This window comes from Callithrix jacchus, chromosome 10 (genome assembly GCF_049354715.1).
Source record: "Callithrix jacchus isolate 240 chromosome 10, calJac240_pri, whole genome shotgun sequence".
Lineage (NCBI taxonomy): Eukaryota > Metazoa > Chordata > Mammalia > Primates > Cebidae > Callithrix > Callithrix jacchus.
The window spans coordinates 94,141,159-94,167,419 of record NC_133511.1 but is presented as its reverse complement, the minus strand read 5'-3'; positions in this window follow the sequence as shown (position 1 = coordinate 94,167,419).

Sequence of the window (26,261 nt, the reverse complement as noted above, 5' to 3'; positions counted from 1 at the left end):
ATGAGCAATGAGGAAAGGACTCTATTAATGGTGCTGAGAAAGCTGACTAGCCATGTGCAGAAGAATGAAACGGGACCCCTACCTTTCACCACATACAAAAATTAACTCAAGATAGATTAAAGCTTTGAATATAAGACCCCTAACTATAAGAATCCTAGCCTAGAAAACACCATTTTAGATTTTGGCCTTGGGAAAGAATTTATCGCTAACTCTTCAAAAGCAATTGTAAGAAAAATGAAAATTGACAAGTGGCTTCTAATTAAACTGAAGAGCTTCTGCACAGCAAAAGAAACTATCAGCAACAGAAACTAAACAGGCAACTTACAGAATGTGAGAAAATATTTAAAACTTATGCATCCAACAAAAGACTAATATGCAGAATCTACAAGGAATTTAAACAATTCAACAAGTAAATAAATAAAAAATAAATAAACAAACAAACCCTATTAAAAAGTGGGTAAAGGCATAAACAGACACTTCTCAAAAAGATGAAGTACAAGCAACCAACAAACATATAAAAAATGCTCAACATCACCAACTATTAGGCAAATGTAAATTAGAGCCATAATAAGATACCATCTCACAACAGTCAGAATGAGTATCATTAAAAAGTAACAAAATAACAGGCACCGGTGAGGCTGTGAAGAAAAGGGGATGCTTATACACTGTTGGTGGAAATGTAAATTAGTTCAGTTACTGTGGAAATCAGTTTGGAGATTTCTCAAAGAACTTAAAACTACCATTCAACATATCAATCTCATTATTGAGTATATAGGCCAAAGAAAATAAATCATTCTACCAAATATACACAAGAACTCATTTGTTCATTGCAGCACTATTCATAATAGCAAAGACATGAAGTCAACCTAGGTGTCCATCAACAGTGGACTGGATAAAGAAACTATGGTACAAATACACCAAGAAATACTATGCAGCTATAAAAAAAGAGAACAAAATCACATTCTTTACAGCAACATGGACTCATCTGGGGGGCATTAGTCTAAGTAAATTAAGGCAGAAACAGGAAACCAAATACTACATGTTCTTATTTATAAGTAGTAGCTCAATATTGGGCATTCAGAGACATAACAATAGACCCCAGTGTCTATTGTTGCCATCTTGACATAAAGATGGGTTCAATTGTACCCCAAATGTCAGCATTACTTAATATACCCATGTAACAGACCTGAATATATATCCCCTGAATCTAAAATAAAAGTCAAAATTATTTTAAACTTAACATAAGAAAAATAAAAACTAAATTTATAAAGAGCAACAAATATGAAGTAAAATAAACACAGCAATAATTGGCTCATATGATATTTGGAATGGCCAAAACTCATAATGTCCAGCAGTATTCAAACACTGTTACTTTCTAAGGAGTTCTATCTCAATGAGTAGCTAAATTGGCACCAAATATAACCAGCCTTATAACTTGGAAGGTGACCAGGGAATTCTAAAATAATTGGGCATAAAATTTCCACTTACATCATCAGGGTTAATTGAAACTTTTATGAATTGTTGATAGAAATGCTAAGACAAATCAGAGAAGTAGAGAGAGAGTAGATGAGTGGATGAAATTAGCCAATTTGTTTTGCAAGAGTCCTGAGGATGAGAAGGGGATGAGATAACCCAGTGCTCAGAATCGCTTTGTATCCTGAATGACTTTCTAGTTCCCAAACCACTTTCTAGACTCCTTTGAATATTGGCTAGGTTCCCTTAGGCATAATCATCTGAGGGACATTTCTACATTTGTTATTTCTGCATGTATCCTAATAAAAATCCCACTAGCATTTTAGGTATAACAACTCTGTTTCTTGAACTAAAGGAATCCAATATACACAAACAGACATACACAAAGAAACACACACTCACATACATACACATTCAGATATACTCACCCACTCTCACAACAAACCTCAGTTTCTAGTCCAAAGAACAAGAAGTAGAAGATATTTAAGTAGCACATCAGAAGACAGGAGAACAATTTTTTAAAGAAAACTGTTTAAAGCCCAGCCACTCAAAATTTTTCATTATGGTTCATTAAATGTGAAGAATATACTTCAGGTTTCCGTTTTATAGTACACCTAAAATTTGTAATTTTTCATCATCAAAAGAAATTTAACTTACGGCTACTGATAAGGATACAAAGTAAGGGGGGGTGTATATAAAGCTTCAACTAGACTGCCATTAAACAATCATAAAATTAAGAATACTTCAGGCTGGCACAGTGGTTCATACCTCTAATCCCAGCACTTTGGGAGCCTAAGGCAGCAGGGATCACTGGAGCCTAGGAGTTCAAGACCAGCCTGGCCAATATGATGGAACCCTATCTCTACAAGAAATACAAAAATTAGCCAGGCATGGTAGCACATGCCTGTAGTCCCAGCTATTCAGAAGGCTGAAGTGGGAGGATCATGTGAGCCCAGAAGATCAAGGCTGCAGTAAACCATTAATATGGTTTGGCTCTGTGTCCCCACCCAAATCTCATCTTGTAGCTTCCATAATTCCCACATGTTATCAGAGGCACCTGTTGGGAAATAATTAAATTACAGGGGTGGGTCTTTCTCGTGCTGTTCCTGTAGTAGTGAATAAGAATCATGAAATCTAATGGTTTAAAAAGTGGGAATTTGCCTGCATAAGCTCTCTCTTTGCCTGCTTCCATCCATGCAAAATATGACTTGCTCCTCCTTGCCTTCTGCCATAATTGCGAGGCTTCTCTAGTCAAGTGGAGCTGTAAGTACATTAAACCTCTTTAATTGTAAGTTGCCCTGTCTCAGGTATGTCTTTATTAGCAGTGTAAAAACAAACTAATACAGTAAATTGGTACCAAAAATGGGGCATGCTCATACCCAAAAATGTGAAAGCAACTTTGGAACTGGGTAACAGGCAAAGGTTGGAACAGTTTGGAGGACTGAGAAGAAAACAAGAAGATGTGGGAAAGTTTGGAACTCCCTAGAAACTTGTTAAATGGCTTTAACCAAATACCTAATGATAATATGAACAATAAGATCCAGGCTGAGATTGTCTCAGATGGATATAAGTAACTTGTTGGGAACTTGAGCAAAGATATTTCTTGTTATGTTTTAGCAAAAGAGACTGGCAGCATTTTTCCCTGCCCTAAAAATTTGTGGAACTTTAATCTTAAGAGTAATAATTTAGGGTATATGGTGGAAAAGATTTCTAAGAAGCAAAGCATTCAAAAAAGTGACTTGGGTACTGTTAAAGGCATTCAGTTTTATAAGGGAAGCAGAACATAAAAGTTCAGAAAACTTATAGCCTAACAATGCAATAAAAAAGTAAAACCAATTTTCTAAGGAGAAATTGGCTCCAGAAATTTACATAAAAAGAAATCAAATGTTAATCCCAAGACAATTGAGAAAATATCTCCAGGGCATGTCAGAGGTCTTCACAGTGGCGCCTCCCATCACAGTTCCAGAGGGCTAGGAAAAAGAAAGTGGTTTCATAGGCGAGGCCCAGGGTCCTGTGCTGGGTGCAGCCTAGCGACTTGGCACCCTGTGCCCCAGCCACTCCAGCTGTGGCTGAAAGGGACCAATATACAGCTCAGGTCGTGGATTTGAACAGTGCATGCCTCAAGACTTGGCAGCTTTCATATGATATTAAGCCCGCAAGTCCACAGAAGTTAAGAATTGGAGTTTGGAAACCTCCATCTAGATTTCAGAGGATGTATGAAACACCTGGATGTCCACGTAGACGTCTGCTGCACAGGCGAGGCTCTCATGGAAAACCTCTGCTAGAGCAGTGCAGAAGAGAAATGTGGGGTCAGAGCCCCAACACAGAATCCCTACTGGGCCACTGCCTAGTGAAGTTGTGAAAAGAGGACCACTATCCTCCAAACCCCAGAACGGTACTGTGTGCTTGGAAAAGCCACAGAAACTCAACACCAGCCCATAAAAGCAGTGCAGAGGAATGCTATATCCTGCAAAACCACAGGGACAGAGCTGCTCAAGGCCCTGGGAGCCCAATTCTTGCATTAGCATGACCTGGGTGTGAGACATGAAGTCAAAAGAGATCGTTTTAAGGCCTTACAATTCAACTGCCCTGCTGGATTTCAAACTTGCATGGAGCTTATAGCCCCTTTGTTTTGGCCAATGTACCCTATTTGGAATGGGTGTATTAACCCCATGCCTATACCCGCTTTGTATCTAGGAAGTAACTAACTTGCTTTTAATTTTACAGGCTTGTAGGCAAAAGGGACTTTCCTTTTTTCAAATAAAACTTTGGACCATGAACTTTTAAGTTAATCCTAAAAAAAGTTAAAACTTTGGGGTACTGTCAACAAAGCATAGTGTTTTAAAATGTAAAGATATGAAATTTGGGCCAGGGACAGAATAATATAGTTTGGTTCTGTGTCCCCACCCAAATCTCATCTTGTAGCTCCCACAATTCCCACTTGTTGTGAGAGGGACTCAGTAGGAAATAATTAAATAATGGAGCGGGGGTCTTTATCATGCTGTTCTCATAATAGTGAATTAGTCTCACAAAATCGAATGATTTAAAAAACAGGAGTTTCCATGCACAAGCTCTCTTTTTACCTGCGGCCATCCATGTAAAATGTGACTTGCACCTCCTTACCTTCCACCATAATTGTAAGGCTTCCCCTTCCCCATGGAACTGCAAGTTCATTAAACCTCTTTCTTTAGTAAATTGCCCGGTCTCAGGTATGTCTTTATCAGCAGCATAAAAACAAACTAATACACCCATGATCGTGCTACTGCACTCTAGCCTGGTGACAGAGCAAGACCCTGACTCAAAAAAGAAAAACAAACAAACAAACAAATTACTTCAGTACTTAACAAGCGTCACTTATAATTTTTAAAAGAATATTATCCCCTAATAGTTGCCAGAAAAAAACAGGGTTTTAATGTATGCCTTTGGAACTTATTTCATACCATTTTTAATTTTTAACTAATCACCTATGTTGTTGTCCAATGAACCTTATTTATATCTTGGCTCTCAATAAGATTTTGAGTTCACTGGGCAGGAACTAATATACATTTGCATCATTCCTCTTGATGAGAAAATATGAAAACATTTACTTTTTATTATTTGCTTACAAAGATGTAAACAAGAAAAATCCTTATTTTATATTATTTTAAATCACAAAATCCTGAAATAAACCTGAGCTCAAATATAACAGAGAACACTTTTTAATCATTAGATTAAGCTTTTTCATTGTCAGCGACATGAGGATGAGATTGGGAAATAGAATATCATTAAGCCAGTGATTTAGATGAAGGATAATAATTTGCTTTTGCAGTGCAGAGCACATTTCATTCACGAAGAAGATGAGTAACTAGATTTATTTTCTTTTGCCATAAATTACTAGAATTCAAGGGCATAGTAATTACGAGTGGCCTGATTGCTTTCCATGTTTGCAGCCTTTACAGAATTACTTATAGCATTTAATCTAGCATTTAAACAAGCTCTCAAATTTGGGTTTCAATGATGCTTTCCATGCTTTGAAAACACAAGTTTAAGTTTAGCTCAATTGTACATAAACCATTTGGTCCCCAGTATCAATTAGATGCTTTATTTATGTGTAGTTTTATGCTGGGCCTGAGAGGTTAAGGAATGGCATCTTTTTCTTCTTCTTTTTTTGAGACAGAATCTCACTCTTTCGCCCTCCCAGGTTCAAGCAATTCTCATGCCTCAGCCTCCCTAATAACTGGGCCTAGAGGCACATGCCACCACACACGTGGCTGATTTTTGTATTTTTAGTAGAGACAGCGTTTCACCTTGTTCACCAGACTGGTCTCAAACTCCTGACCTCAAGTGATACGCCCAAAAGTGCTAGGATTACAGGTTTGAGCCACCATGTCTACCCTAAAGAATGGTACATTCTGAGACAGGGTTCTCTACCTCATTCATAGGATAATTATTGAATAAAATTAGAATTCTAAAAACAACAAGATAACCTATTTTTAATCAAAAACATTTCCCCCAAAGTAATCGTAACATCTTTAAATTCTGAATTGAAGTCATATGCCTCCTAACAATTCTCCAAGGAGCTATCTGTGAGCTTCAGACACAATTTTTCTACTGATTATTTCACCAAAACTTCATCTTATATAATCAAAAATAGTAAGAGTTTTCAGATATTTGGTTCCAGGTGGATTTATAGGCTATACCTGCAAAAGTGACACCAGTTGAGGGTTACCCAGAAAGGGAGGCAATCCTCCCTTATTGGTATTCTTGCTTCTCAAATTATGTCTTAGCTTCTCTTAAAAATAAAGAGAAAATACATAACGATTTTGTTTTTGTTTTTTAATTTCCTTGTCAGTTTCCACTGCATTTCCTTGAATCTTACATTACTTGCACATATAACATACCACATATTATGAAAAATTGTATTAATACAGAAGCTATTGTTTTACTAAAACAGGGCTTCACGATGTGTGCATTTCTTATTATTTCTTTCCCCTCAAATACATTATACATAATTGGTTTTTTAGAAACACTGCTTTTCCCTTTGAGGTCCAATGTAGTAATTTTCAGATAGCTCTGAGATCTGCGGATCTCAGTTAACTTTTGATGCCAGTGAAGGTCATGATTGAAATAAATGTAAAGATGAAGACCAAAACTTGAATAAAACCCCATTATTTAAAGAGAATCTATTTTCTTAACCATACTGAAAACAAATGTAAAATGTATATGTTCCCATCTTTTAATATAATTTTTGTCTCTAATGAAACGAATACAAATCTGTACCTCCCGATGTATGAGAAAAGGTTGTAAGATGTAGTGAATGTCAAACAGGGGACCTGAAAGACAACTGAGAATACTGTACCTACAGCTGGAGATGTCAGAAATTTTAAAAAGTATCAGAACATCATTATCCAAAGTAGATGACACACTATGAGGGGCAAAAAAACTAACAATTCCTTGTTTTATACAATAGGAATGAAGTTTACCAGTGTAATCTTCATAAAACCCAATTTTGTACTTAACGTAAAGCATAGGGAGATGTGTTGAGGGAAAACTTATAAAGACTCCCAATATTTACCCAACACAGTGTCAGTAGAGTAGAGGATGGAAACTCTTTAATATAGCTGCTCATGTCTTTGCCTGAGGTGAACTAGATGCTTAAAGAACTCCCTCACAGTTGATACTTTTTCATGGAGAGTGTAGGTTTAAATACTTCCTAGCCTAAAAATACAGTCCTGGCCTTGAAACAATGGGGACTTTCCTTAACATTTGGTGAAAGTACATGAGTTATTAATTGAAATGCAAGTAATAGTTTTCAAAAATCATGATGCCTCTTCACATATTAATTTTCTAAAAAAAAAAAGAAAGAAAGAAAGAAAAGGCAACAAATGGCAACTGACAGAGGATTACTTGAATAGCAACACTACCTTCAGAACATCCCTACACATCAGACTAGACAGTTGCACAGAGAAATTAAACTGATTATTTAAAGAATAACTTTAAAGCTATTTCCAGAACACAGAAAAAGAGTAATACTTTAAATTTTGTTTGTATAAAATTAGTAAAGCATTAATATAAGCCCACAGAAAGACAACTACAAGGAAATCTCATCTATAAACCTCTATATAAAATTTTTAAATGAAATACTGACAGAATTCAATAGAACATTAAAAGATGAGTGCACCATGATCAACAACATAAAATTCACACCAGGAAAGCAAAGACAGACCAGTATTAGAAGCTATATTGTGTAATTTATCATATTGGTAAACTTAAAAGTCAAACCATAAAAACACTATCATAGGTGCCAAAAATATATTCAACAGTTTTTAAAATATTCAAGAAAGAAGTTTTAAAAAGATACCTTTTAAACATGATAAATGTACATACATCATTCTCAAAACAAGGATCATATCTTCTGGAAAAGCTTTAGTAGTACTTTGATTAAAATTCAGAGAGAAGAACTTTTTGCATACTATTACCATTATTATATAATATTTTTCTAGATGAAATACAGAAGAATATATAATCAGTACTAATATAAGTAACCCTGGGAAGGGGGTGCTGTGAAATACAAGAGATGAAAGAGAGAAAAGATGACCAAACCAAATGGAAAATTTTTAAAAATTACAAAGATCAGGATGTAATAATCTTAATGTATTACATACATATAATCAAACAATCAAACAATTATTACAAATAACCACAAAAGCACTATACTGCTTGTACACCAGTGCTTCTCAGACTATATTGGTAAAACACCAATCTTTTTATTTTCAACTTATTATGGTTAATGGTGTGTTGTTTTGCTTTGTTTCTTTGTTTTTGATGACAGGATCTCACTCTGTTGCCCAGGCAGGAGTACAGTGGCATGATCACAGCTAACTACAGCCTTGACCTCCCTGAACTCAGATGATCCTCCCACCTCAGTCTCCTGAGTAGCTGGGACCACAGGCATGCACCACCATACCCAGATAATTTTTGTATTTTTTTCATTGAGACTGGGTTTCACCCTGTTGTCTAGGCTGTTTTAAATTCCTGGGCTCAAGCTATCTACCCATCTTAACCACCCAAACTGCTGGGATTACAGGCATCAGCCACCAACCACATCCAGCCAGGTAACTTTTTTAACATGACAAATAAGAATTTGCAAAATCCTCACAACTACAATAAGAGTCATAATCATGTAAAATTGCTCTGAAAGTTTATAAATGTTTAGTATTCATTTTATTTTTATCTCATTGCAAACCAGTACCAGTACACAGATTACTTTACTCAAAAGAAAACTCAAAACAGTCCAAAAACATCCTCCGCTCCTGCAACAAGCCTCTGCCTGGGCTTCCAATCTATCTACCACATTATTTGAAATTTAGGTAAAAGAAGTCATGCCTCCACATCTCTTGCACGCTGCATTGCTGCATAATTTGCACCATCACAAACCTGCCAAGGTTTGTGACTTGTACCTTCTGGAGCTGTGGGTCAAGTTTCACCTGGGCCAAACTTGGGCCATGGCTAAAGTGGCCAAGGAGTGCTACACAATAATTAGTGGAGAGACACTTGAGAGCAATAAATACTAAGGCCTGCTTGGTGCCCTATTGACATGTTTCTTTCTCCAAGGCCTTGAAACTTTGGACCTGTGATAGGTGATTTCCAAAGTACTTTTGGGGACATTTCCCCATTGTCCTGATGAATATCCCTTGCCTTCATTCTAGTCATAATAATCTTATCAAATAGTTACTGGGCCCACTCTTAGTTTTCTCTCCCCAGAATGCTTTCTCATTCCCTACGGCATCGCCAGGCTGAAAGTCCTTCAAATCTCTACATTACATTGTTCTTTTAATTATGAATTCCACAGTTGAATAATTTGTTCTCACATTTTACCACATGTGGTTAAAAGAAGCCACACAGCACTCTGGTTGCTCTCCTGCTTAGACATTTTTTGATGTCAGGCATCTTAGCTCATTTTTCTTAAACTCTGCTTTTCACAAAATTCTTGGGCATGGACACAGTTAAGCCAAGTTATTTGCCACTTTTTAACTAGGCTGTCCTTTCCTCAAGTTTCCAATACCTTATTACTCATTTCTGTCTGAGACTTCACCAGAATGGCTCTTGCTATATATATTTCCACCAGAACTCTTGTCCAAATCACTTCAGTAATTTCTAAGAAGTCTTAGACATTTCCTATAGCTCTCCTCTTCTGAGTCCTCACAAAAATTTACCTTCAGTGTAGATTAAGTCTGTGTTTCTTTATTGATTTTCTGTTGGGATGATCTGCCCAACACTGAAAGTGGGGTGTTGAATCTCCAGCTATTATTGTACTGGGATCTTTTATTTTATTGGGATCTATATCTTTTTAGCTCTGATAATATTTGCTTTATATAACTGGGTGCTCCAGTATTGGGTGCATATATATTTACAAGTGTTATATCCTCTTTCTGAATTGATTCCATTATTATATATAGACTTTCTTTTCTCTTTTAATTTTTTTTACTTGAAATCTATTTTCTCTACGTATAGCTGCTCCTGCTTTTGTTTCCATCTACATGAAAAATACTTTTTTCTATCCCTTTAAGTCTATGTGTATCTTTATCAGTGAAGTGTGTATCTTTATCAATGAATTGTGGAACTTTAAAGATGTTATACCACTCTCTCCTGGCCTGTGAGGTTATCACTTAAGTCTGCTACCAAACAGACTGGAGCTCCATTGTATGTTATTTGTTTTTTTTTTTCCTCTTGCTGCTTTTAGGTTTATTTCTTTATCCTTAACCTTTGGGATTTTGACTATTAAATGCCTTGAAGTAATCTTGTTTTGATTAAATCTGCTTTGTGCCTTATAACCTTCTTGTTCTTGGATACTGATATTGTTCTCTAGGTTTGGAAAACTGTTATTCTCCATTTGAATAAATTTCTACCCCATCTCTCTCTCTACCTCCTCTTTAAAACCAAAAACTCTTAGATTTCCCCTTTTGAAGCTATTTTCTAGATCTTACAGGCTTCCTTTACATTTTTTCTTTTTTTGTCTCCTCTGTATATTTCAAATAGCCTGTCTTCAAACTCACCACCTTTTTATTGTTTAATTAATTCTGCTGTTAAGAGAATCTGCTGCATTCTTCAGTGTTTCAGTTGCATTTTTCAACTCCAGAATTTTGCTTATTTTTATTTCATTCTTCTTGTTAAATCTTGAATTTCATTGAGTTTCCTCAAAACGGCTATTTTTAATTCTATCTGAAAAGTCACATATCTCTGTCCCTCCGGATTGGTCCTTGATGCCTTTGGTAGTTCATTTGGTGAGGTCATGTTTTCCTGATGTTTCTGATGCTTGTGTATATGTGTTGGCATCTGGGCATTGAAGTTAGATATTTATTGTCATCTTAATAATCTGGGCTTGCTTGTACCTATCCATCTTGGGAAGGCTTTCCAGGCATTCAAAGAAACTTGGGTGTTGCGATCCAAGTCTTTGGTCACTGCAGCCATATCTGCATTAGGAGGCACCCCAGCCCAGTAACACTGTGACTTGCACAGCCTTGTAGATGTACTACCTTTGTACTCTTGGATAAGATCCAGAGAACTCCCTGATTAGCAGACAGAGACTCTTGTCATCTTATTTTCTCCTAAAATAATAGTCTGTGCTCAGCTGCTTGGAGCTGAGGGAGGGGTGACACAAGCACCCCTGTGGCCACCACCAATAGGATCGCTCTATGTCTGACCTAAATGAAGCACAGCACTAGGTCTTGCCCAAGGCCCATAGTAACCACTCTCTGGCTACCGGCTTTGTTCACTCAAAGTCCTTGGGCTCTACACTCAGCAGGTGCTGCAGCTAGCCAGAGTTGTGTGTCCTTCCCTTTAGGGTGGCAAGTTTCCCTGACCCCAGCTGGGTCCAGAGATGCCATGCATCTGGGAGCGAGGGTCTTGAGTTGGAAACCTCAGGAATCTACCAGGTTCTCTATTTTACTGTGGCTTAGCTGACACCCAAGCCACAAGACAAAGTTCTTCCCAGTTTTCTCTCCAATTTCCACAGGCAGAGGAGTCTTTCCCCATGGTCACCATCACCACAGGTCCATGGGGAGTACTGCCTGGCTACCACCAATGTCCACTCAAGACAAGGACTCTTCAGTCAGCTTGCGGTGATTACCAACAGGCCTCGGACTCTTTCTAAGAGCATCGGGCTTCCCCTCTGGCCCAGGGCAGGTCCAGAAATATCCTCCAAGAGCCAAGACCTGGAATAGGACACCCCAGGAAACTACTTAGTGTTCTACCCCACTGTGGCCAAGCTGGTGCCTGAGCTGTAAGGCAAAGTCCCCTCTTTTGCCCCCCCTCCTCCTTGTCTTAAGCATAAGGAGTCTCTCATGGCCATCATAGCTGGGAATATGCTGGATCATACCTGAGCCAGCATGATTGAGTCTTACTCAAGAACTGTGGCAAGTACTGCCTGGATACTGCTGATGTATTTTTTCAAGGCCCAAGGTTTCTACAGCCGGCAGGTAATGAGTTCTTCCAGGACTGAGTTCTTTCCTGGTATCCAAATTCCAAGATGAAGTCCTCTTTACTGTCCTCTCTCCTCTTCTTAGGAGGAAGGAGGAGTCTCTCCCAGAGCTGTGAGGTACACTGCCTGGGGTTGGGAGAGAGGTAGCACAAGTATTTCCTCGGTCACCCTGGCTGGGGTTTCACTTGGTCGCATGCCATCCATGTCCACTGGCTCTAGGTCTATCATAGTACTAAGACTTGCCTAAAATTGCAGTCCTGGTCTAGCCTGCCTTTTAAGTTTACTTAGGTCCCCAGAGCACTTTAACCAGTAGAGGGTAGACTTGTCAGAACTTAGGTTTCAACTGCTGGGAATGCCAATTTTCCTCTGGTTGTTCTAAATGCTCCCTCCATGGGTGCAGGTGAGTTCTTCCCCATGCTGCTTTCTGTTGTGACAAGGCAGCACTTTATTTCAATACAAAGTCCTACAATCACTGAGCTCTCCCTCTCCTAAAAGCACAGAATCTTTCTCTGCACTACATGGTGCTGCTAGGGGATAGGGGAAGGGTGGTGTCGGCAGTTCAAGACTGTCTTTCCTACTCTCTTCAGTGCCTCTTTTAGTTATATAAAGTGAAAACTCATCTGATTTTGGATTCTTACAAAGGTACTTTTTTGTGTGAATAGTTATTCAGTTTGGTGTTCCTGTGGAAGGACAATCAGAGGAGGCTTCTATTTGACCATCTTGCTCTGCCCCCAGAATTTACCATAATGCTCCACTCATGAATACCTAGGCTTTTTCCAGCATTCATTTCAAAATTATTTCAGCCTCTACCCACTACCCATTTCCAAAGCCACATTTGCATTTCTAGTTATTTGTAACATCCCTATTTCTCTGGTACCAATTTTCTACCTTAGTCTACTTTTTTGCTGCTCTACTAGAATACCACAGGCAAGGTAATTTATAATGAACAGAAGTTTATTTCTCACAATTCACAGGCTGGAAAGTTCCACCTCAAGGTGCCAGCATCTGGTGAGGGTCTTATTCTTTTAACATGGAGGAAAGAATTACATTGTAGAAGGGCAAAGAGAGGGCAACAGAGAACTCAAGAGGGACAAACCCACTCCTGCAATGATGACATTTGTTTATTCATAAGAGTGGAACCGTGATGACCTAAGCACCTCTTAAAGGTTATACCTCTTAATACTTTCACAATGGCAATTAAATTTCAAATTTTAGAGGGACAAACATTTAAACCATAGCAGGTAACTATGCTTGTGTAAGACAAAATAGACTTTCAGTTAAAAACTCCCAAGGGATAAGGAAGATTATATAATGATAAAGTGTTCAACCCATTAATAGGATATAATGGTAAATATATATGCACTCAACATCAGTGTACCTAAATACATAAAGCAACTATTAACATAAAAGGGAGAAACAGCAATATAACAGGTTGCTTCAATAACCTACTTTTAATTACAGAGAGATCTTCCAAGCAGACAATCAATAAGGACACAGTGAATTTGAGCTATACTTTAGATAAAATGAACCTAACAGACACGTGCAGAGCATACCATCCAACAACAGCAGAGCAAACCTTCTGAAGTGCACACAGAACATTCTCCAGGATATTTCCTATGTTAATCCACAAAAGCAGTCTTAATAAATTTTAGAAAACTGAAGTCAGTCAAGTATCTTTTCCAACCACATTGGTGTACTCATTGGTATTGGTATACCAGATATCATTAACAGGAGAAAAACTGAAAAATTGACAAATATGTGAAAAATAAACTACGGAACAATCAATGGATCAAAGAAGAAATCAAATATAAAGCCAATTCCTTTTTTGGCATTGTTATAATTGCAGGAGCTAATGAAATAGAATGGCTGCCTATAGGACGGTTGGGGAGAAGGCGATTCTGCATTTTGGCTCATGTCTGAAAGATCCTTTGAGGGCAGCTATCTTCTTATTATTCCCATATAAACACTAGAGAGGCTTAATGATAAAAGACTGATTTGGGTTGTATGCAGTTCAGTATACCTACAAGCAGACATCCCATTGGGAGGTTACAAATCATGTTGAAAGCCAAGTTTGTCCCCATTGAATTGTGAAAAAAAATTAGGGATGAGGAAAATTGATTCTGTGCTACTACATCAGGCATAGTCAAGATGCTTTCTTGATGTTTTAACCAGCTTTTAATCGATATTGAAAAGAAAGCACACAGTACTAAAACCCAGGTTTTGAATCTCTTATTAGCAACAGGCAGAAACACCTTTTTTTTTCACAGAGCCTATCATTTTATTATAATCAGCTGTGGTCCATTTCATTCCAAGATCTCAGATGTCTCATTTTTTTTTTTTTGTCTGTCATCCCTCTGACAAAGCAGAAGGGATTCCAAGTTCCTAATTACAGGTTACAATTCCCCTTATCCACTATATTTCTCTTGGTGCTGTTTTCTATTGTTATAGCCAGTCACAACTGGAAAGGAGTGTGGAGAATATATTTCTATGAGATACCTCTGCTCCCTGCTGCCTCTATTTCAGAAGTCAATGGATTTTACGAAACCTGGTTCGGAGTTAACCAGTAAATGTTTCAATATATGCTCAGTATACTCATTGTGGAGGAAACAATTTGAAGGAAAAAAAAACTGTAGCGAACTCAAACTGAATTGTCCAGAATAAATGCATTCACGAACCCTACTGACTTATAAAAAAATTGCATATTCTATGTCTCCTCCAAAAGATGTTGGACCAAAAATGAAGAAACTTTTTGTGTGAGTCTTGTTCTTGGTCATTTGAATTTTTCAAGTAAAAATAATTCTTACCAGTAATTCCTCAAAACCAGCTGCACAGGAACCACTGTGACCTTACTCCCACTTTTGCAGGGAACACTGGTTCTACATTGAGTCTGAGTATTTTAACTTTAAACAATGCAGCATCAATATTACTATATGTCTAGTCATAAAACTAGTGCTTTCTGTCAACTTCTCCACAGTTCCTAACATGCAATAATTGGCATCATAATACCGAACTTTGGATTTCAGAACTGAACTGCATAAGCAGCATATTTGCATACCCCAAAGCATGATCACATTACTGAAATATGATAAAACCAAAAAGGCATTTTTGTAAATACAAATACAATATATAATTTAGGCACCATTTCTCTGACCATAGATTACCATGCTTTTTGTCATTCTTCCCAAACATGTCTCTAGCCAATGTTCCACCAGAAAACCATTTTTAAAGCCCAAAGAGAAACAGAGAAGTATGACATATATAGTTGTGTGTGTGTGCATAAACGAAGAAGCTAACTTTTAAAAGGGACCAAGATACACAGTTACAACATAAAAATTCTGGAAAGAACTCTGCATGTGAGGACAACAATTTCCAGGAAAACAATGTATTAGAAATAGCCTGAGGATGGAGGAGAGATGGTATTAATCAATTGGCTCTGAGATACAGGATAAGATACAGCTTGGAATATTAGGACCTATGCAAAATACCTCAAATAAATAACTTTATAAACTCTACAAGTTTATCTGTCTCTTCCTCTTTGAAAAATATTGTGTAGCTTAAATATTATGGGAGCTCCTTTCCTCTGAGACAATCTTCATCTTTTGCCTTTTTACTTTTCAGTGCCACACCAAGTTTATGTGGCAAATTAACCCTCAATAAACTAGAAATTACTTTTTTGCAATAATTTGGAATAGCTGAAGTTATGAAGCTTTCACTGTTTAAAGAGCTTTGGCCTGTATCACTGCTAGTCCTAAAAAAGAACTCCAATATATGATGTGTTTGTTTAAAATAATCATGCCATAAACTGAAATAATGAAAACCCAAAAGTCCAGTTTCATTTTAAATAAAAATGTGGAAAGGGCATTGCTAGTTTTTTCCAGTACATTTCCCATACAATGCATTCTCTTGATTGCCAATCAGTAGGAAGACCTACAGAGTTTCTAAAGATTACCTCCATACCATGTCTACAAAGGTAAGCAAACCCAGCCTGCTTGAATAACAGGGAGACCAAAGCAACCACTGAAGCTATAAAATTTACCTTCAGACTGAGTGTCTTAAAACAACAAAGATTTATGATTTATTATTTTGAAGGTTAATTGTGCAGTTCATAGTGGGCCAGCTAAGATGGGCCTGATTGATGCTGGAAGACTTCACTCACATGGTTAGTAATGAACTGGATGCTAGCTAGAGTGAGAGAGAAAATTTGGCCATGTGTCTCCCATTATCCAGAAGGCTAGCTCAGCCCAATCCACATGGTGGTGGTCTCAGTGTTTCCAAGAATAGCAAGAAGAAAAGCCTATAGAGCAAACACGTTTCAAGGAACTGCTTGCATCACATTTGCTAACATTCCTTAACCAAACTAAGACAGGTGGCCAACCCATATTCAGGAGTAGAGAAACTCCATATCTACCTTTACAGGAGAAGCTGCAAAGTTGAATTGTTAAAGGGCATCCATACGTGAATAAGAACTTGTGGTCCTTTTTGTAATCTACCGCAAGTATCACAGAAGTAGGATGGCCATTGAAACTAAGTTTGTTCTAGGTCCTCTACAGATAGCTAGTGTCCAAACATTGTTTTAATGAAGAATTTTTTGTGATTTGTTGATACCAGAATTTCCCTTGAAATAGAAATATATTTCCCTGGCATGATTCAAGGCTATATTACAGGTTTTTACCATTCCAAAACTTCGATGTGTGGGTAAACACAAACACAGCCCACCTGGAAGAAAATTGAAATTTACTGGGACAGAGAAAAATGCTGCTTGCCATTGGAGACTAGTAATTTCTGGGAATCATTCTGTCTGCTGTCACTTGCCCTAAGTTGCAAAATCCATGCAGTCTGAGTAGCATGAGATGTTTAAAAAAATCTAAATACAAAGGATTTCGTGCTGTGATTTTCCTAATTCTTTCTTGAAGTCTCTTTCTAGCCCTGCTCTGTTGGGACTCCAGCAAAGGTGGTCGTGGATGTTTACGGTTTGCTTTATCCAGGCAGACAGGCCAGAATGTTTCTTTATCCAGGCAGACAGCCTAATGCCTAAGTGCCTGACCCATGACCAGATGTCCCTGTCACAGGAAACTTGTTTATACTAACGGATGCTTTTGTGGCTCTTATCTGGCCTGTATCTAGTTTATTTCTACCAAGATACCCCCTTTCTAGGAGAGCCCTGACCACAAGGAGGGTTACTTTTGAGCATGTTGGTCAGGTGAGACAGAGGAGGCAGCACAACAAGACACATGAAATAACAGAAGCATTTGGTTACTTACAGATCCACAAGAAAAAAGCAATGCTCTCAAGGGCCAACAGGAAGTGCAGAGATAGCAGGGTCCTCAACTAGCAGGAGAGAAGTGGGAGACGGAGGACTAGGCTTTTATTAAGCTTCATGAGCATTATCTGTTGTGCTTTTCCTCGGGGTTTTGAATTGGCTGGTTTAAAGGGAACACATGTGAAGCAGGGAATATATGAGTCTGATGTTAACCATTAGGTTTATTGTGGTCAGTGGCTTTGGGATTTGTTGGGTTTTGAGTCAGTGAAATGAGGAACAGCGGGCTATATTGCAAAGAACCAGGCTACAGTTGAATTTCAAATGCCTTATATCAGGCGTAAAAATGGATCCTGAGGCAGCAGCTATATTAAACAAACTGATGATAACTCATTACTCAAATGGTAAATAAAAATGATAATAAACAAATGTATGTATCTGGACAAAATAGCTGAATCTGTAATTAAGCTTAATAACATATACTAGTAAATTCTAGGGCAGATTTTTGAGCCATTTTAGATCTTGTATTCTACAAACTTTAAAAGACAATTTAAATAGCAATTCTCCATTAACAAAGTAATTCATGGTAATGTCAATTTGTTTACAGTTAATCATATATTTATTTACCATCAACAATATAATGTATACTTTTAAGCCTCAGATCAACGTCCTATCTTTCTTTTCTTCAAAGAATCATCTTTATGATCTCAAGACTCTTGCATTAATGGCTGAGGATAAATAGCATATTCCATAATGGACTAAAGTTTTCCTTCAATATCTCTACATTCATAATGAAAGCTAGTCAAATCTGAAAATATTTTCTTTTACTTCAATAAGATATTATTGGATTCACTACTTTATGAGTCTAGGTTCTAATTTTCTAAAATAATTTAACAATACTTTTTAGTCCTGCAACTGCAAAGAACATTGACATTCTAAAGAAATGTAATTAACCTCTAGTTCAGAGATGATTGCAGGATTTTATCTTATTTATCAACTCTAATAACTTGGTCGTTGCTGCCAGAGTGCTATATTGAGAATGATTCTGAGGTTATATCTGGTCTCAAGATAGAAGAATACGATGATCAATTAGTAATGTCTGCCATAGAAAAAAGAGTGATGGCAATGTAGTTGCTATTTACCTTCCATCCCTGCCCTAAGTACAATTTGTCATTTTAGACTGAGAAACAAAAAAAAGGGTTTATCCAAGGTATCACAGTTATTGAGTGATAATGTTTAGTCTAAAAACCCACCATGACTTCCAAACAATATTTTTTGGGGAATAGACATTTGTCACTTTCTAGCTGACCATCATTCACTTCCCACTATTTCTATTAGTTCTTTACTGTGTGCCAATGTAGTTGGAAGATGATTTCCAGTTCTTGATTTCTTTTGCTTCTCTTCTCTCAACCACAGCAGCTGGGACCTTCCTCTACCTGGCTGTACCACAGAACAGCCCAATAAGTTAAGCTTTGCTGATAAGGTATTTGTTCTGGAACCCTAAATTTTGAGTAATGCAAAGAATGAGGAAATGGGAGAGGGGGGATTGTTAGATGATACCAACCAAAGCCCGAGTTCATAGATCAGAAAGTTGCTGCAGCATGATTTTGACTGCATTTCCTGCTACCTTGATTTACAACTCTTGATTTTCTAAGCCTTAGACTACAAAGAAACTGTCAATTCCAGGAAACTATGAAATCTTTCCAATGCATCTCCTTTTTCTTAAAACCAAAGATGGGTTCTGTTGCTTCAAACCGGAGACTTGACGGATAATTTCTTTAGTTTCACAGTCGTGAGCAAGTGTTAGTGATACAGTGTTTTTCTCAGCCAAATCATGTGCTTATATTTTCAACCCATAAAATTAAGTAAAACTTTTTTCATTGAAAAATATAAAAGATTCTCCTGTGGTGAAATCAGCAGCGTTTGATATTCGAAAGTCGTAGGCTGAAGAGTATAAAATGATAAATACCAGGCATCATTTTGTTGTTTGATGAAGACATCTATAACCATGGTATTTCAGATAGGAGACTATCACAATTATACCGTGGTATTGGTCCTCTTAATCATGTTTCAGATGTCATCAACATTATCTTATTCTTTCAATGGCAATCATGAAAAAGCAAAAATTAAATAGCTGAAATTACACAACGACTTGGTTTTATGCATTTAATAAGGACTGACTGGCAAAAATTCCCTCAGTTTTCTCTGCCCTATGTTCAGAATATATAACATCTACTGACTCTAGGTAGTAAAAAAATGTATTTATTTCTAAGATTAAGGTCCGGTTTACAGACGTTTTTTCACATAAGCTGTAACAAACCAGTAAAAAGTCTTGCTACAGGCAAAGCCTCCACTAAAATACATTTGGCCAATCTACTCCTAAGCCCTGGTTTACTTATCGGCTGTCAAGAAGAAAAGGTAGGTAGATATGTTATATGAGAAACTTATAACGTATTACCATCATACTGATATCACTTTGAGGTGAATCCATAGGGTATATATCACTCTTCTTGGCTATTTACATTAAGACTCCATTTAAAACTTTTTTTTCAGCCTTTTTCCCTTCATTAATGAAAAATGCTACATTAAGAAATTTCTGCTTGCTTTTTCTTCCTGTTTCATATAGAGACCCATGTGTAATCTGCAAAGTAGTCTGAAAAGAATGGCACAATCAGTCAAAATATTTACATATTTTGCTGTAAAATATTTCATAGAAAGACTTAACAGGCGTAAGTAAGCTATGACAAGCATGCTCACTTATCTAAAGAAAAATACTCTGAGCTCATTTTCTGGCACTGAAAGGAAAGCTAGTTAAGTGACATCTTCCTTTATGGAATGCAATGATTAAACCAATGAGTTGTGCTTCACCTTCTCCAGGAAGGTCAGTAAGACATGGAGCCACTTTTGATGATGCCCCAACATATTGCCCTTGAACTTACAGAACCTGTCACTAATTTTAGTGACATTAACCTCAATGTAAAGCAAGGCTTAACATTGAGGTTAAAACAAAATGAAAGGAAAAGAAACCAAAAATAAAACAAAACTGTATGAGATTGTAAATATTATATGAATAATTTCATACAAAACAGGGAAAACGGTGAGTACTCCAATATTAAGAACTACCTCAGGTTTAAAGATGAGAAATGGAGTATCTCAAAACCAGGTTTCATCTATAAACTAAATACAGTTTTTTCTCCTCCTAAATTGTAAGAAGAAAATACCTGGAGAATACGCTGTGATCTGTTGCAAGTTCTTTCTTCCAGCTTTGGAAGAAAGAGAAAAATAAACAAGAAATTCATTTATCTTAAGAGGTAAGTAACCAAGTTCAGAGACCCCTGTTTGCTTCACAGAGGAACAAGTTCCAATCTCATAAGCTATGGAGAAGTCTGGTGGACTCCCTTATAGTGAAGTCATCAACATCTCACATCAGAAAGGAGTAGGTAGGTTGAAGAGTATAAAATTATAAACACTGTCACATCTGGAAGACCACATTCCAGCCCAAATTTCTAACCCATCACAATGACCTGAACTTAACTGTACTACTTCCCACTTTCCTTACCTGGCAATTGAGGAAAATTCCTTTCCCTTGACATAATTACAGAAATGGAATGAGTAAGAAGTTTATAGCATATGAATAGTAACCTACTTTGGACAGAAGGGTTAACTTGGAATAATAAGGTTGGATCCTTATTGTGCAGCAGAAAGGCTGGCTACCACAAACTCCTCAAAAAGATAACCTTAATATTGTATATTGTGGTATATTATAGTGCCTGTTGGTGAGAGACCTTCTTGTTAGCAGCTCTGAGCATAATATTCACTATAATCTATCTTAAATTGCACAGTTTGTAAACACATAGGCAAGAAGTCTTGTCTAACAGGATTTCAATAGTCTTGCAAGTTCTATTGTTGGAAAATATTCAAACCAAGAATTCTCATTTACATTCTTTACCACCTTCTACTTATTTGTACAGAATAAGAACCCAAGTTGGGCCTCTTAGAAGACCCAGTTCTGGTTGTTCAACATCTGTGATTTGATTCCTTACCCGTGACAGACAGGACAGGCAACTGAGGAAGGGCTTCCATCCTAACTTAACCAATCAACATTTAAAGGATGACAATCTGCTCATTCCAATATGTCTTTCAATGGAGTCAATAGTAGTTGTCAATGTTTGTCTTCAGTTTAATGTTTTTCAAGGTATTTTTAAAACCAAATGGAATTGGCACCAACTTTAAAAAATTCAAATGTGGTTTTCCTTGAGTTTAGAAATACCTAGTAAAATGTTATTTTTTAAAATAAAATGGAAAGTTAAAAAGCAATGTGTACTCTTGCATTCTGCCCCAAAAATGATGGGATGGATGAACTAGATTGGGCTGAAAATTTGACCTTTGAAAGGCATCTCAATTCTTCATTTGAACAAGGTAAAATATTTATATGAAAATAACCTATGTATCAACCTGAAAGCCAGTATGTATATGGGATCAATTTAAAAGAGTATAGAGTTTGAAATCAGAAGGGTCAGGGGTCTAATCATAGTTTAAACAAGTAACAGCTAGTAGTAATTATCTGAGCCTCTTTCTTTATCAATCAAATGGGACTAGTTATAGTATATATTGCATGACATTGAGTATTATTTGTTATGTGTCAGGATACTTTTCCATATTAACTCATTCAATGCTTAGAAACACCCTATGATGTGAATATCATGACTGATTATCATTTTACACATTAAAAAACCTGAGGTATATAAACATTTAGCTGTTTACCCAAGGATATCCCACTAGTAAGTAATAAAGCTGAGATTCAAACTGAGTCAATCTGGGTCCTGAGCTGGAGTCTCATCACAACCATATTCTGCTTATTTTGTTTTTGTGTTATTAGTTAGAGAGGCTTGCACCCCAAAAGATAAATGATGAGAGCCCATGGCGAGTGAGTGACCTCCAGCTACAGTGGCCTTATCAGCACTACACTGACAGACTGCCACTGGAGAAATAAAATTACCTTACAGCCTAGCCATCTGTAGTTAAAAATAATATTACATCCTTTCGGCTAAAATTAACAATCAGAGTGTGCTCATGATGGTTATGGAGCAGAGACATGAAATAAAGCCAAAAATATAAGCTAATGAAGAAATGAGGTATAGAGACTCTGGAGTGCCTTCATGCTAGATGTATCAATGACCCATTGGAATCATATGTCTTTCTATGAGCACCACAGAGGCATGCATCTACAAAATGAGAAAAATTCTTACCTCAAAAGGCTCTGAGGACTAGACATATTAAAGATTAGTTGTAAATTTCTTTCCTTTCCTTTGTTCTCTCTTCCTTTTTTATTTTTCTTTTCTTTCTTTTCTCTTCTTTCTTCTTTCTTTCTTTCCTTCCTTCCCTTCTTCCCTCTGTTCTTCCCTCCCTGTCTCCCTATCTTCCATCTTTTCTTCCTCTTATTCCATTTTCTGAATTACCACCTAGTAACTCTTCTACTTCCCTGAAAGGTCTTTTGTGGTTGCACACTATAATAAAGCTTTAGTGACAAGAGACAGCTAGAAAAAATCTACTAATGCTGATAATTGTTGGTGATTATTCACAGGATTACTAGATGAGTTAGAAAAAGTTGTTAGATTAGTTAGGACCCAATCTCAGAATAGGTCAACATTGAGCTATATGCATTTATAGTTTCCACTATTAAAAAATCTCAGGCTGTCAAGATATCAGTTATTTGTAATATTATGTCCCTACACTACCACTCAAGGCAACTATTTGGTAACTAGTATAATAAAATTATTATTTAAGAAAGACTTTCAACAGTTACCATTGTAAAATATCAGGATTGAAAAGCAGTGAGAAAGAAATGCAATTCCAAAACATGGCTTGAATTTCCTCTAGAATAGACCAACTAAGCAGCAGATCTGAGATAGAAAACCCAGCCAAACAAACAAACAAAAAAGTAGTCAGTCTTAGTGGTCCTCTCTTCACCTTAAATTTACATATGCATTTTAAGCAGGGATGACAAAATGGCAAGGGGGAGGGGCTGGAGGGAGCACTCTATGCTATGTCATTCTCCTAATTTCATACATATTTATGTAATGACCCATCCATATATATTATATCTTCATTTTCATTCATACACACACTAGTAAGAATTTTCAAAAATTCTTTATAAATTTAAAACCATCTTGTTTCCAACAGAAGTCTAATTTACCTGTTTTTTGACATCCTGTTCATTTGCTATTTGTCTTATGAATGAAAGTATGAAGCAAATAAGTAATGTATTCATGTGCCATCTCCTTGGGTGCATAAAGGTTAAGGAAAATTGATTACAAACAAATGAGATCTATGACAAAAGCAGAGGAGTAAGGTAACCAGCCCCCCAAATTAATCAGCATATAAATTAATCTTGCTTCCAAACAAAAAGTAGGACAGGAAGCATTGTCATCAATAATCTACTATGCCAAGACATTTTCCAGGATGAATACTAATGAATATAAACAAATAGTAGCTGGAAGAGAAATATAAATTCTTAAAATACTAAAAGTCTAAACATTTTCCAATCTGTAAACCACATGTATTTTATATATCTTAGTATCAACAACAGTGCTATCTCAGTAACTGATTACCATTTATAGAGCACCTACTAAGTAAGTGTCCCACCCTATGCAAAGAACTTTCCACGTGTTATCTTTAGTTTTGACATTCATCTTTTACAATTCTCACAACTGGGCCTGAGAGAATTTATGTGACTTACATACCAAGCTGGAACAATATACCTAAATCTCTCCATTTTCAAAAGCTAGACTCTTTCCACAATCTAGAGAAAGACTGAAAATACTTTTTCAAAAGGAAATAATTTTAAATATACAGTCTGTGTTTCTCAGTTCTGATGTATATTGACTAATTGTTACTTTTGGTTTATTTTAGAAGTTATATACTTTTTATAGTAAGTTTTACATTGTCTTTTGACTACCTAACTTTTAATTTGTTCTAGAAATGAACCTCCACAAAGATCTGGATGAATGAAGGACAGAGATGATCTTCTGAGGTGAAGACTGTTTCTGAGGATAAACTTTCCTAAGAGAAAAAGATTCTTTGATGATGACTTTGCCCTATCTTATTCCACACAGAGTATTTGCCACAGTCCTCTAGATTTTCCTCTCTAATTGCTCCTCAATTCTCTTTTCTGTCAAGGACAAAAACAGACAAAAATCCCTATATTTTCAAACCCAACTGACCTGCATGATTTTGAAGTGTTCTAAGGAGAAAAAGAACCAAGCATGGTTAGTAATTATTAAATAGACTGTTATGCATTAAGAATGAGTAAAAAATTAGCAAAGAATTTAAACATTGACAATAAAATCACGTATGTTGTGATAGATGAAAGAAAAGTAATACATTAAATATTTTTGTGATTGTAAGCCTTTCTTCTAAATTAGTTAAGTCACTGTACAAAAACTCAGTTTGCAAGTCTTTTAAAAATATCCTTGAATAACATCTGAAAACACTGTGTTTAATAGACAAAAGCAAATAACCTACATATCCAACATGACACATTATCTATCCATGTAATACTATAGTATGCAGCCCTGGGTGTGTTACTACTATTGAACAATGTCAAGAAAGAAATCGCCATGGACAGGGTACAGTGGCTCACACCTGTAATTCCAGCACTTTGGAAGGCCAAGACGAGTGGATCACTCGAGGTCAGGAGCTCCAGACCAGCATGGCCAATGTGGTAAAACCCAGCCGCTACTAACAGACAGCAGAGTGAGATGGTCTCAAAAAAAAAAAAGAAAGAAAGAAATCTTATTGAATTGTTAATTGAAAAAAGTGATTATAACATTATGAACCCATTCAAAACAGTATATTAAAAAACATATTTTTCCATAAGGAGAATATTATTTTTATAAATTTTGGACAGATGTATTGTCTTGACAGTTTAAGTTAAAATTTATTAAATTTACAGGGTAGAAGGGAAAAATTAACATATAATAAAATATACCTAAGACATTCTATAAAATTCAGTAGCCATTCTCACTGCAAAGTCTATTCTAAGACTTGAAAACTAATTACCAATTGTGATGGCAAATGTTTTCACTGTAAAACAGATAATGAATATGATATTAACTACTGAAATACCAAGATCATTCTCATTAAAATCAGAGGAAATACTGAAATGACCATCATCCCCATAATTATTCAGAATTGTTTTGTAGTTTCTAGCTGATCCAATAAGAAAACCAACTAGCTATGTAATTATGGGAAACAAGAAAAAAAATTTATCTCTATTTACATAGAATTTAACAGCCAAGATAAACTCTACAAAATATATAATAAATAAGAGAAACAACTGACCAGTTAACTAGATTTTTAAAAACTATTTATATACTTTATTCTAACAACCCATTGAAATATATATCTCTCAAATATAAAATATGTATAGGCTTATGTAATACTAATACCCTGCTGACAATAGTGATAAAATTATTATGTATCTTGTAATAAAATTCTTTAAAGTCATTACATATTTTAAATAAACATTAATAAATGACCTGAATAAATAGAAAGCTAAATAATATCTTACAGTGTTACTGAGTCATAAGACAACATCATATAAATACATTCCTCAAATTAATACATATATTTAGTGAGATTCCATTGGAAATTCAAAATTTTTAATAAAACTGGAGTATTATTTCTTAAATTTATGTATAAAACACAAATATAAAAAAAAAACTCCAAAAGATTTTTCAAAAAAGAGATGAGGATAAATGTCCTACAATATATAAAACTTAACATGCTTGTTATTAAAATCAAAATAGTAAGTGAAGACCAAATACAAAGCAAAAGTGCAGAAGATAAGTTAAAAAATAAACACACAAATCCAAGTATTTGTGGAAAAATCATGGTTTATTTAATCAAAGATCTTAGCATAAGAAGCTATAGATCTTAAAATGAAAGAATTAAACCCTTGCTTTGCAGTATAAGATATTAAATTCCAGAAGGATTAAACTAAAAAATGAAAAAACCAAAAATTTTAATGAAAATAGGAAAATGTTTATATAACACAGGGCAAGGAAACAT